General features: G+C 34.0%; 1 protein-coding gene across 1 annotated transcript in view; it reads left to right on the plus strand.

Moving 5' to 3' along the window:
* The window catches only part of LOC119640384 (semaphorin-1A), a 338686-nt gene that overhangs the window by 237869 nt on the left and 86706 nt on the right, over positions 1–14111 (plus strand). The window lies entirely within an intron of this gene.

Here is a 14111-nt window from a genome sequence, read left to right on the forward strand (position 1 = left end):
CAGCGGTGTTGTTTTCATACTTACTACCGAAGGATGGCAGTACATTTACTTTAGCAAAACGTTTGCAACACTCAAAAGGAAACTTCAGAGGTCGTGCAAAATATATACAAGCAAGCACTTACTTGATCTAGGCATGTCTACCTGCGCTCCAGTACGTGTGCGTGGATTGGTGTTTTAAACAACCGTTCAGTCACAAAAATTAAAATATCAGCTTCAATACCTGAGAATATCATTTTTGGAATTTTCAGGTCACATTCACAAATTGAAACAGATATAGTGATAAACAATTTCACGTGTATTCTTCTACCATCGAAAAGCCCAAGACGTCCATTTGTTATTCTTGTATTTTTTGTTTTTCATTTTGTTGCATTTCTTGTAAGGAAAAGTTGGTGAGTGTAAATGATCCGGCCTTAGCCAAACATTATTTTCTTACTTTGGTTTTTTTTCGTTTTTCCTTTTTTTTTTTCTTTTTATATATAAAAATGCAATTATCCCGTTGAGCTTGCAATGAAGCATCATAGTTCTGCTTACATATATATATATACAACAATAAAATCTTTGTTTATTTTTTATTAACCTATGCCTTTTTAATCTATCCCCAGTATTCCCCAAACATAGATGCATCCGTCGTTGCTCCCGTTAGTATTTTCCACATTAGGCTTGTCATGTATAAATTACTATTTCAATCTACGCAAGTATCCGAATTTGAAGTACAGCTTGACAGAGACGATAAAATGCCGTATACCGTTATTAAAAGTGAACCGATCACAAAGAACAAGGTTGATCTATAATAATAAAAACAAGAACGTTATATTCGTCTTATCGAGAATCCTTAAAAGATTAGAAATTTATGGGCCAGCGGTCAGGCAGTATAGATCGTTTTTGCAGTCATCTCTTGAATTGTTGTGTTGGAAAGGCATTGCGTTACATACACTTTGCGTGCTCTCCAATGCCTCGGGTTATTAAAATGTCATGTACACTTATACTGCCATGCTAAAAATAGTAGTTGAAAAGTAAAAATAGGACTTTTTCGTTTAAGGGAGGACCTCACTGTAGCTTCTTCAAAAAATCATTTCCCGTTTTATTGAAATTATGAAGCAAAAATCTCACATCCTACGAAAAGCTTTTTTTGAAACTTTGATCCCTCTCCCAGATGCCCAAAAAAAAATTGAACAAATCGCTGTCTCATCTATTGACTACTAAATTCTCTAGTCCACTAACAAATATATTCACAAGGCGTTTATGCTCATTTACAAGCATTTAGCGCCAACATCATCAGCTAAAAGTATTATATTTTGATGTAGTTTATGAATTCTGCCATAGAAATCTACTAATTTTTTTTGTTACGTTTTTCTACCTTAGACCTTAGGATATGGCAAAAAATACCTGAAGAAGGGAAGCAACAGGCTAACGCTAAAGACTAATAAAACTGGTAAAGTCAATATAGCGGGCCAGGCACTAGCATTAAATACCCTACATCACTCTACAGTTGTTTAACGCGGGACTTCCCAAAATAAAAATGTTAGATTGGTAATGATCGAAAAAAATTGTCAATAGCGTTCATCTTTGGGCCGAAACGCGTTGGTCTACTAAATTTCATAAAAATATCTCAAAAAGTGCGACTTGTCGGTCTAACACAACAGTACAAGACGGGCAGATGGACACACAAATTCAAAATCACTTCTTGAATCGATCGGTATAATAAAAGGTTGTTCTATCTCTTCCGATTGTTGTCAGGCATCCGTACTACCTTAATTTACCCCGTATTGCAGGTGATGTAGGATATAAAAATATGGAGCGTTAGTCCACTTACACATAAATTTACTAAGCTGAATTTGGATCAAGTTGGATAGCAAAGTTCACTAACAACTAAATCTGAAGTCATTGTTACATCATCGAAAGCTCCTCATTTATTCCAACTTGCAGTAAGCGAAGTCCTTCCTGATATTTAATATTAGTGGTGTCAGATTATTACGTTTCCACTTGCTTACATCGAAAGTGAAAAAAATATATATATATATATTCACATAGTGTGGAAAACGCATCTGTATATATATATATATATATATATATATAATATATATATTCACATAGTGTGGAAAAGAACGACAATTTGTGAAGAATCGCCAAAATAAAGTATTATCGTCTGGAAATTGCTCTCAACAGTAAATGTGAAATGCAATTAGCTTTTTAAAGTCCAAGCGCTAATAAGTGCAACCTGGCATTTTCTCTTTCATTTATACGAGATGAAAACGTTTTCTCGCTCGCTTTTTTATGAGCATACTGCTGTCCCCTTGCTCTCTCTCCTTTTCATTCAATATCTTCTTCTTTTTTTTTCTCCCAGACGTAATTTTGTAATATTCGCAATTTATCTTTTCATCTGCCAAAATTATTTTTTCCTATTTTCCCTAAAATAAAGCTGATTTTTTATTGGCCACCACGTTATTCAGCTACCAACGGAAATTTGCATATTTTTTTTTTCTTTTTAATCTATGTTACCATCAAATAAAATTGGCGAACCATTAATTTTAAATTTTTTTAGGTTTTTTATTTAAAATATTTAATTTGTATTTCATTGGCAGAATTTTTTTTTATATAAACTATAAACTATTGAAAAACGTGAAATAGATGGCAGTGAAAAATTGCAAACAAAAGAGAAAAGGGAAAAATTGAGCTTTTTATACGCACGGATATTATTAAACCATGTAACGGTAAAAAGACAACTGAAAGAAACTAGAGTCCATTTTGTGAAACTATTTTAAATGAAATAATCTGAGTATAAAGGTTTTTTTCTCAATTTATTTTTTCGCATATTTGCCACTCCGCAAACAAATTTTTGTACAACGTATTAGTTTATTCACATCACTTTACGTCACTGTGTATTGTATATATGGCAAGAATAGGCTTACAGAGGAAAGCTTTTAACTATTATTAGGAAATTTTAAATTGATTTCTACATCTATCCCTTGTTTGCATCGAATATATTACGGCAATGCTCTACATAAACAAAAAGCGAAAATTAATCTGAAATTATCCGGCATTTATTCAAAAAAAAAATTTGTTTGAGAACTGACAAAATAACGACTGATGTCGAGTACGTGAAAATTCGGATAAACTTCTTCTATTCCCGCGTATAAATATATAATTGTTATTTATTGTGGCGATGCCACCTGATTTTAAAAAAAGCTTGAGTTCATTTAATTGGAACATTAAACGTTAATCCTTCAGTCACACTGCTCGAGGAAGTCTAAAAATATCCGCGAAACTGTAAGAAACAGCAAGTAAGATATGTTGAAATCGCACTCGTTCAAGACCTAATCGCGTCAAACCAACACATTAGAGTTGTACAAGCAAAAACACTATAGTGAGCTACGGCCCACTATTAAAGATCCTACGCCATCCTACAATTATTTATATAATGACTTTTCAAAAAAAGCTCTCTATGGACAGCGAGTGGTCCAATCTGAACACTTTTCCATGGAAACAAACTTCGCCAAAATAACGAGATGGGTAGACGGACAGACATGGTTAAATCAAATCAGAAAGTGATTCTGAATCGATCGATACAATAAGAGCTATGAGAAGCTATAAAAAGATAGTTATCTCAAGCCAATCGGCATGTTGCACCCATTCGCGCAAGCACTTAGTACAGGGTATTTAAATAGTTTATTAATTGTGGTTCTGACCGCTCAGAATTAACTGACCTTCAATAAATCTGCAAGTTTTTAACTGTTGTGCAGGCATGTTTATAAATGAGGCAAATCCACTTTCTGATTGAATCACCAAAACATATTAGTAATATCCTCATTAGGTTGAGACTGATATCGACTTTCCAAGTACGTACATATGAAACGGGAATGTTTATATAGAGGACACACAGCTTTATTGTATGAAAACGATAAAAAATATTTTATTCGAAATATTGGCTATACTTAGCAACGCATTTTTCTCATCTATCTGACAATTTGTGGAAGTCACGCGAAAGAAACTGTTGCTCTTGTGAGGCGAACCAGTCGAGACAATTTCATACATTTTCGTAAGGAGCAAATGGTTGCTCAGCATGTGCGTGCGCCATGGATACGAACAAATGGTAATCGGAAGGTCGGTAATAGGAGTTTTGGGGAGTAAAGCGCATGGGCTAGCATCTTCATGCTGGTTACTTGCACCACATCGCGAACTGATTTCGAATGTGAATGAATAGATGGATGTCATGTAAAAAAATAACCTTATCTCGCCTTATTTGATCTTTCGCCTATTCTTTATACTGTTCAACGGCTCAAGTCGATTGACTATTATTCGCAGCGTTTTGTGGGTAACAACTGTTTTACATTTTTGAACAGACAGACCTGCACTTCTAGTCCCAACAAACAGAATATACGTCAACGGTCGGCCCTCTTTACTTATTTTTTTGATAGTGAGGATATCTCCAGCAACTGATAGACGCATGGATGGACCGACAAGCTGAAATTTAGCAAAATCTAGAGTCAAAGTCAAGAAACAATTGCCATTAATGACATTTAATTTAAGAAGCGGGAGTTTTTCCCATTTGTAGGCGAACACCACGATGATTGCGCTCGCGTGTTTGGCATCGGAAATTTCATCAAGAATTAACGTAAAAGTCTTGAAAATGCAGACCTGAAGAAGGTGTCTTACTACAAGCCTTAGGGGATATATCAAGCTCTTCGCGGATGCTCGTCGAAAGTGTATGGCGTGCGAAAAGATTGAAAGTCCCCCCTATGCTGCCTTAAGCTTTCAATCGATATTCTTTTTAAAAAATTGTCTCCACTTATGAAGTCTATAAAGTTATAAAGCAATGTTAAGCCCACAGATGATGCTTCGTTTTTAGTGTCTTATCGTTTGGCCTTTCCGTTGATTTGCATAAAACTCTTTAAAACATTTAATTACCAAAGTTTAGCGCTTTATACATTTCGCACTTCTTGCTTTCAGCAGCAAGTCGAAAAGTAAGTGTTTTAATAATATTAAAAATTATAAGGGCCACAATTGGTTAGATATGTGGGCATGAATGTATATATATATTATACATGTTTATAAAGGCACATGAATGTAACAGAAAAAAAAAATTAATAATAAAATAAAATGCTTATTTAGTAATAAAATTATCGGGATACAAAAAGGAAAGGAGAGAAAGAGGAAAAATGGAAGAATATGTAAATTGATAGTTATATACATATATATGCACTTATGATCTGGCATAACGGCATACACAGTGCTGCGTACTTTTATTTGCATGTGCCTTATTTTAAGGCAAAAAATTCGTTTATGTGTGGAGTAAATATAAAAAGTTTAAAATTTTTTTTTAAATAACAGGTTATGGTATTTAAAAATTGGTCTCAGCATATCCACATGCAGGCATATTTGTAGGCATATATTATATATAACATGTACATAGATAAAGTCATATTTGCATTTACATCACACATACACACACATGCATGTATTATACATAAAGAAGGGATAAAGTAGTGTTTGGAAGGTTTTTGCGTAGTTATCAGAATTTCCGATCGTTGTGTACATATATGATGTTGCCGGCTCTTCTGATACGGTTGGGGATAAGGGATAGGAGATAGGGTATGTTGTTGCAAATAACTTATGCAAATCAATTTACATATGCAATTAAATGGCGCGCCAATGTTTAACTTTGTTCACTGAAACACATATGCATACACATACGTATATTTATATGATTTGTGTAAGGGTCGCATTTCTTTTCGTACCAAAATTTCTCATTTATTCTTCTTAATTTGTATGGTTGTGTGTAAGCATTCACGAATTTGACTGTCTGCGCATATCATTACAAGAACAAAAATTTTGGTATAAATCCTCAAATAATGCAATAATTTTTGTTTCCTTTTCACACATTTTACGTAAATTTTTCTTCGTCTTTTGGTGATTTATTATGGAAAAAACTCTTCAACAAACAAAAAAACAAAATTAAAAGAAAGTAAAGTTTTAATTAAAAACTTTCTGAAAACTTTTTTTTTTTTTTGTTTTCATTTCTTAAACTTTTTTTAGTACATTTATAATTTAATTTACATTAAATTATATTATGTGAATATTATTTAATTATGTGTTCGTCATCACATGCTTGCTCCCTATTAACATTTTAGAAAACTAAAGCTTACTTTTAACTTGGATTACGTCTGATTTCAATGATGAAATGACAGCAATTTATCTATAACATGAATTTTTTGCTCGATATTATCTGTTACCTAACCAAACGTGGTTTGTGTTCTATCGTTCTTTAATTTTCAAGTAAAAGTTGTTCAAACAGTAATTTTTTTCAAAGGAAATTATGTGTCGGGGTCCGATCGAAATCTTACAAAATTCTTGCGCTTTGTTTCTACGTTCATACTCATAATAGAGGTTAAATTAAGCCTACGATCGATCTATACTTGCACTTTTTATCTACCTATGTAGAGTTGCCATATTTCAGATTCGAGCTTTCAAAGATGGTCTTTCAAGTTGTTTGCCAATTCTTTCAAATCATGTTTTGAGACGCCAATCTGTCTGTCAATCATCGTGAGAGTGTTGAAATTATTTTAATCGAAATTTCAAGGGTGAAACGCGTCACAACTGGCGAACAAAATCGACCTTTCTGAAAGACTTTCGAAAAGTGACCACGAAAGAAGTAATGTTCAATGCGCCCAATGACTTTGTATTCTTTAACTAATTGCAACTAATGATGAGCATGAGTTCTTAAATCAAAACAGTGCGTAATCACAATTTGTGTATGGTTTTTGCTTCTTGTCGAAGGATTCTTACGCTTACTCTCTCGAACAGCAGATCAAAGTGTACAATTAACTGCAGTTAGCTCAACACGGCGTCATTTAAACCTTAAAAAAAGAATTTTGTTATGCGTAAGACATTGAATGATATCAAACTGGTTTTTATTATAGCTTAGCCGGCTCCACGGCGTCTCAATTTTAAAAATAGTCATTAAAGGGTTTTCCTGTTTACCTTGAAAAAAAGAGTTCGTTCCTATATCGTCGTCTCATCTATTATCTTATTATATTACGATTTTTCGTTCAAACAGCTTTCTCTCTTATGCAGTAACCACCAATCTGGGCTTTACCTTCACCTCCATTATTACGACGTTCAATAAATGGATGGTTGATATTTGACATTACAAATGGCATAGAAGCCATATACAATAGCATACCATATATACATATATATATCTTACACGTATTTAGGTCAATGAGAAATTCTTCTTCTCGTCTACCGTACCTCCTTCCAACGGTCGGAAAACTCTTGCGTACATATACATAAGCGATATTTCTGCGCAAAATACACGTTTGTGTTTATTTACTCGTGCATACGTGTATAGTTTCTATATTTTTACTGCAAGTACGTGTTTCTCGCTCTCTCTCTTTCATTCGTCTTCCTTCAATATAAATATGTTTTTCTTTTTATATTCGCTTCTTGTTTGCCAACATCTATAAAAGTTAACGATAATACCGGGTTGCATTCGAAAGTGGACGACGTAAACATGTTAACGAGTCACTTAAAAATTGCTGTTTAGATAAAGCAGTTCTTTCCATGTTCAAATTTGTATGTTGGTTTTTTTCCTAGTTTTTAATTCTTTTCTTGTTTTTTAAGAGAATTCAAAAAAAAAAAAAACATAAATATATTTATTTAGAATTTTTTTTTTTTCTCCACAGTTTTCATGAACATGTAAATTTGCGTTCGCAGTAGATTTTAAATTTATACCTAAGAAGGAAAGTTTCCACAGGGTTTGATTACATCTTTTTTAAGAATTATATGAATATTATTCAGTAATTATCCCTATGCCACTACAATGGCATGTTGTGACTATAATGTGTACAAATAAATTCTTCGTATATTTTTTCTTAAAATTCAGACTTAACTGAAAAAGTACTCGGTACAAAGCTTTATAATCGAAGTATGCGCCTTCGTTATATGTGGTTTTTTGTCGCTTATCGCGCAAATTGCGAATGATCCCGCTGTCAAAATCGTGAAGTCGAGGCGAAATAGTGATCAACCCATTTTCGCATATCTTCAACTTTATAAAATCGCCGATCTGCTAAATATGGCTGTATCTAGCGGAACCGAAATCGATATTAGACCGGTCTAGAGAAGTTTAGGAGAAGCTCACAGCCCAAACCGAAGATCACTTCCTGAGTTAGCTTTGCTGTAGCTGGATGAACACTCATCGTCTTGAGAGGTTTTTGCATAAAGTCTCGCGAGCGATTTTGCAACTTACTGCATTTTTATTCAATCAATTTCGTAGTCTAATACAGAATAGCATAAAACTTAGTGCGACAAGTGAAATCCATCTTTTTTCACTTTGATATACGTTGGTGGCCAACTTGTAAAAAACTAAAACTTATATGATATAAAACATCAACAGCAAAGACATGTACACCCGAATTTTTCGAACAAACGAAAGAAGCAGATAGATAAATAAAATGGACTTTATTTCTTCACTATTTAGATGTATGTAAAGCAATGGAACTTTCTCTATTAAAGAAGATGCAATAACGATTTACAACGAAGCAAAAAAGGTTATAGGCAATAATAATAATTTTGAGTAGGGTGCGGTTGGAAAGACGCTGTCTTCTAAGACGTTGTCTTCTCTCGCTTGAGTGGTTCATAAGGTCCCTGATGTTACATATACTTTTCTGTTAAACCTGATATATCTGCGTTTAAGACCCTCGAAGGAAAGTTTCATCATTTCCAGCAGAGCTTTTTTCAAAGAGACTAATGATAAAGGTACTCGAATGTTGCATACAAATCAAAAATATTAATCACACGAGCTGCAGTATCGCATCTATTTTAACTTAACCATCATGATCAATCATTAATTTTTGTTTTTTACACTTAGCTTACAAATCACAGTTTAAAGCATCGACACCCTACTTTCCCTATTTTGCCATCACCGAATCATTTATAACTACAACAAAAAAAAAAAAAAAAACGAAAAAAAATTCAAATGTCGATATCTTATAATAATAAGTAGACATAGCCGATTTTTGCCATTTTGATACATACACGGGCGGACCATGTATCCGCTTTATTGAATAAAAGTGCAAATTTTTGTCGTTTTACCTACATCCCTATCTCTCGCTGCTCGCTGCTTGCTGATCGTGCCCGCTTTAAACGGTATGAAAGAAAGACGCAAATCTTTATCGTTATATCAACTGCAAGGTTACAAGTTTGTAAGTAAAAGGCGGAAAGCCTTTTTCTGTACTGAGAGTAATGGATGAACTGTGTCCTCAGTTCATGTTATACAATGCGCCAAACTATGCGCAAGTACCGATGTTTTTGGTAAATCTGATGCCGATTCCTCATGTCTGGGGCAGAAAATTGCCTGCCATAAACATTACCGAAGCGGAGAGACGGATGGGCTTAATTCGAGAAGCCTCTTGAAACTTTCGGCTTTAAGAAATTTTGCCTTGACTTTAGAAACGCTCGAGTCCCCCGACCCCTCTTGTTATCTTTGGTGTTAATTCAGAATAAGATGATTTTAGTGGAGTGGAAGCCTTTGTATCCATGCAACTGCATTGTAAATATTCTTATAAAATAAAAATTAATTTAATTAAATTGATTAGTCTAAGTTAAAATTAAATTAATTAAAATTAATTAAATTAATTTTTGTTTTGCGGCATGTATAAATGTTTTTGAGCTTATCAAACACATTTTTGTAATTGTTTATATAAATTTATTGAAAATATATTTAAAATAGAAAAAATGGGTTCGCATTGGTGGGAATTTGCGATTTTTAGTTTTACTTAAAATACAATAAAATTCAATTCCCAAGCAATGGTTGCAATGCAAAGCGTGTTCTTTATAAACAACTCATTGCGCCTACTACCTGTTGTCTCCACTCATTTTTTATAAACTAAAAGTTTTTCTAACCTTCTCTTGTTTAATCAAGACTTTATAATTTTGCCCCTAATATTTCATCAAATAATATCAATTGTTCCACAATTTTCTCGCATTTAGTTGTTTTCCTAATTTTTTCTTCCAAGATTGACCGTGCCGAGACGACTTAAGACGAATAAATTCGACGAATTCATTAATCACTGTCGATGTGAATAAGAATATGTTGTGAACGTTTAAGTGCATTAACCTTCTTGAAGGAAGAATTCGTCACACAAATTTACCACCAGCTGCCCGCCCAATAAATTTTCTAAATCAATTTGCAAATTAAAATGAACGATTAATTACCTAACTTTTTAAGCATTCAATTAAACGAAAAAAGTTAAGTCAATTAAATCCATAAAATATTCGAATACGTGTTTTCGTCAAATCAGCTTAAAATATTTACAATTATTGTAGTCATGTAAAGGTAAAGGTAGGGTCGTGTTGTATGATGCAGAAGTACTGCAAATGCAATCACTCGTAAACCTTTGAAAAATTTAAGAACCATTTCTTGCAGAAAACAATGCCACATTTTCCAATTTGTCCAATGGACTCATATTTTATTTTTTGTGAACCAAGCTTAACAGCTTTCGCGGCTATAGTTTGTTTTGTACAACGTGCTCTCAAACGTAATGTCGGAACATATATTTCAATGTTTTTCTTATCACACACAGAGTGACGACTTAACCATTGAAAATCCGGTAGTTGACTAAGTGAACAACGTCCATGCTCTTGTCTGATGTAATCAAAAGCCAACCTTTTCTTCAATTTTCACTTCGTAGCACTACGCAACTTTTAAGTGCAGTGCGTCTATTAATACTCAAAAAGAAAACACTGCTTGATGTGAAAAAAGATGATTTTTAATAGGTAGTAGTAGCATAGCCCATGTTTGTAGTGTATGTGATATTTAGAAAAATTAATGAACATTTGCCAAAATTTTCATTAGTTTTTTCTTGTTACGGTTCATCGAAGGTGAAGAGAGTCTTTTCAAATCTTATAGTTTCAGAAATGAAAGACTAAATTGTACTCAAACACTTTTATACCGAATATTAATCCTGGTATCCTGGATTCACGTCGTTCCGTTTCTAATACGCAAGTACATGTTCCAAAGCTCACATGTAACATATTCGCTTTACACTTCTCAAGCTAAACTGTGGCGAACTGCTAACAAAATATTTCACATTTTATATATAGCCTTGGACCGCTGTTGTTTTTTTTTTCATTAATTGTTCCCACTTTAAAGTGCGTTCTTAGGAAATTAGCTATCATCCTATGTGTAACAATAAACTTGGAATGGAATAGGAATTCACGCCTTTCTTTTATATATTCTCTCATTTTGTATTTTGTTTTTCGGTTCGCTTCATTTGCAAATGCTTTCTGCTCTATCTTTCTTTTCGAATTCGTTGGGCATCACAGTGCATTGACCAGTTCGTCACTATTTTGAGTATTCATTTGCAGCTTCATTGCCGACGCCGACGTTGGTCTTGTTGCTGTTGTTGTCGTTGTCACGTTTTTTTTTTTTTTTAATCCCAATATCAATTCATTTTATTACTTTTAGTGTTTCTTCGTACATAATTATATATATTCTCCTGCTGCTTGTTATATGGCATCTGCTGTTTTCTTATACAGATGTGCTTGTGTCAACACACTACTACTGCCCTGTTGTTAGCCTGCTTATATGTTTAACCTAGACATGGCAGTAACATTTTCACAAGCACGGAGAAACATAAACGCTGTACTGACATATGTCTACGATCATTAAATGCATCCGTTAAATTGTAACCGATAAATCGTAAACGTTCCTGTTGATGCCGCTGTCGGCCATATTGTAATCAATGTTGTTATCGTTACTATGTCGCCAATGCGAGCTATCAATGTATGTACGTTTCTATGTTTGTGAAGAGAAGAATTTCCAATTTACAAGTTTGACCTCACTTACCTGGGCATGCATATGCATGTGTTTATATTAAACTTCCAACTGTGTGTGGCATTACTTTGCTTGCATTTCAATTTATTTCTTTTCCGAGTGTTGTTCGTATTCTTCTTCGTTCTCATTCTCATCTTTCTGCTAATTTGCCCTGTGTCTGCACAGGCTTTTTCCTCACTTTCTCGCAAACGACTTCTCGACCGTATTGCTTTCATTGCATACAGAATTTCCGTATTTTATATTTTTTATACACTCACTCGGAGTAGAATCTTGCTAAACTATTCTAAGCTATGCTTGGAACATTCAGCTTATTTTCAAATGCTTTCGAAATGCTTGTGACTTGCAGAAACTGAAAATCTATCCTTTGCTGGTTTATTTGGAAATCTTCATGTTATTTGCTATCCTCTTCTTTTATGTTAGGTCATTCATGCTATTTCTTGAATGTAATTGTTTGCATCTTTATTATTCTCTATTGCCCTTCTTTAATAATGTTTCCACTTCCACACAAGTCGGACAAACATGAAAATTCAAGTCCTTTATTCAATAAAGCCGTCATCGAAAAATCTCTTTTTTTTTTGTCCAAATATACTGATATTAAATGTAGAACTTTCATCCACTCACTATTTCATTGTTTTTGAAAACTCTTTTTTGAAGTAAAGTGCTTATAAAGACTTAGCATTTGGTGTCGGGATACTCTACAAACTGTTAGGATATTTGAGTCACGCACTTCTCGAAGTAGCTGACATTTCAAATAAATCAAGATAAGTCAATTCGAGGTGTTTGCCCATCGAATGATCGCACGTATTGGCTACGTTTTAAAAAATATTATGAAACGCCATTAGCGCCATTTTGGATAATCATCCTGTAGCACGTTTCTGGTGAAATTTTTATGTATGTAGAGCTTCTGGGCTTTCTAGCTGAAAAATTTGAGCGATTTTCACAAGCCTTTTTGGAAGGCAACCTCAGATACTTAATAGAGTTCTGCACAGAGCAGGCTAGTCGTAGTCAGACGGGGCAAAGTGCTAGCTATAGGTGGCACGTCGTCCCATCAAATTTTCTCTCTCTCTCTCTCTCTCTCTCTCTCTCTCTCTCTCTCTCTCTATCTTTCTTAATTTTTAACTGAATCATTAAAGATGTTTCTGCCCTGTCGCTGTCCTAGTGGAGGACAAGTTTTTCATCAATTCCGAACGCTTTACTTTAATAGTGTGCTTAAATATCCGTATTATTCGTTGACGATAGACAGCGAGGAAATTCTCTTAATGCTAAGAGCTACTCATGATGAACTATTCCCATCTAACCCCACAAAATATTACCTACTATGGCGTCAAAACAGGATTTGCCCCGTTTGGGCATCATCATCCGTTCCCTTGTTTCCATTGGTTTCGTGAACCATGTACCGACAATCGATTATCTAAATTTTTCCCAGCTTTGTACAAATGGCTTCAAACTCAATTTATAGCTAAAGTGCACCGGTCTTGTGGCATTTTTAAAGAATTTGATCAACGTTATTAGCACACGTGGCCCGTCATTAACATCGAACTATCTAAAGCAGAAACAAATAAATTATTAAATTGAATAAAGCCCGCTACAAAGTGGATAGTTTTTTACAACCCTATAAACCGTCATCGCCTTGATAGAAGCGCTGCTGTGAAATGTAGAGAGTTTTCTCACAATTTTAGCTCATTTTTTAAAACGTGATGCTCGGCAAATATCATAGATTAGTCAAAGCAAATTTAATTTGGGAATTTCGATATTTAAAGTTCTTCACAGACTACCAACTGCAGAAAAATGGACAATATTACCGCAAAGATCGAAGAACAAAATCCTGTCAATTATAAAAACAGCCAATTATAGACGAGTTATCTACAGAAGAAGACATGTGGCTTGGATGTGATTTAATCTAAACTCAAAAATTAACTTAAACCTTAGGAAACATTACAGGCTTGAGCTATTTGTATAGCGTTACCTGCGCAGAAAAAAGATTTATATTTTGTATCCAAGCTTGTTTAATGGAATCACATTGGACTCTTATATCTAAGCCCTTTTAAACCAAAAACTGCGAAACTAAAGCCCAACCTACATTAAAATACTCTCTTGCTATAAAGAACATTGTCACACAAAACTAAAATAGTTCAGAATTCCTATAAAAAGATTAAGGTTCCCTGTTTTACTAAAATCCATCCATCGGGATAAATTAAGCAATTATCCCGGAACTGTAGTCACTAGCTCCATGTACGTAAATGAGTTAGTTGTATTTCGAAGCTTACCAAACTCGCAC

Source organism: Glossina fuscipes, unplaced genomic scaffold (assembly GCF_014805625.2).
Source record: "Glossina fuscipes isolate IAEA_lab_2018 unplaced genomic scaffold, Yale_Gfus_2 121, whole genome shotgun sequence".
NCBI lineage: Eukaryota > Metazoa > Arthropoda > Insecta > Diptera > Glossinidae > Glossina > Glossina fuscipes.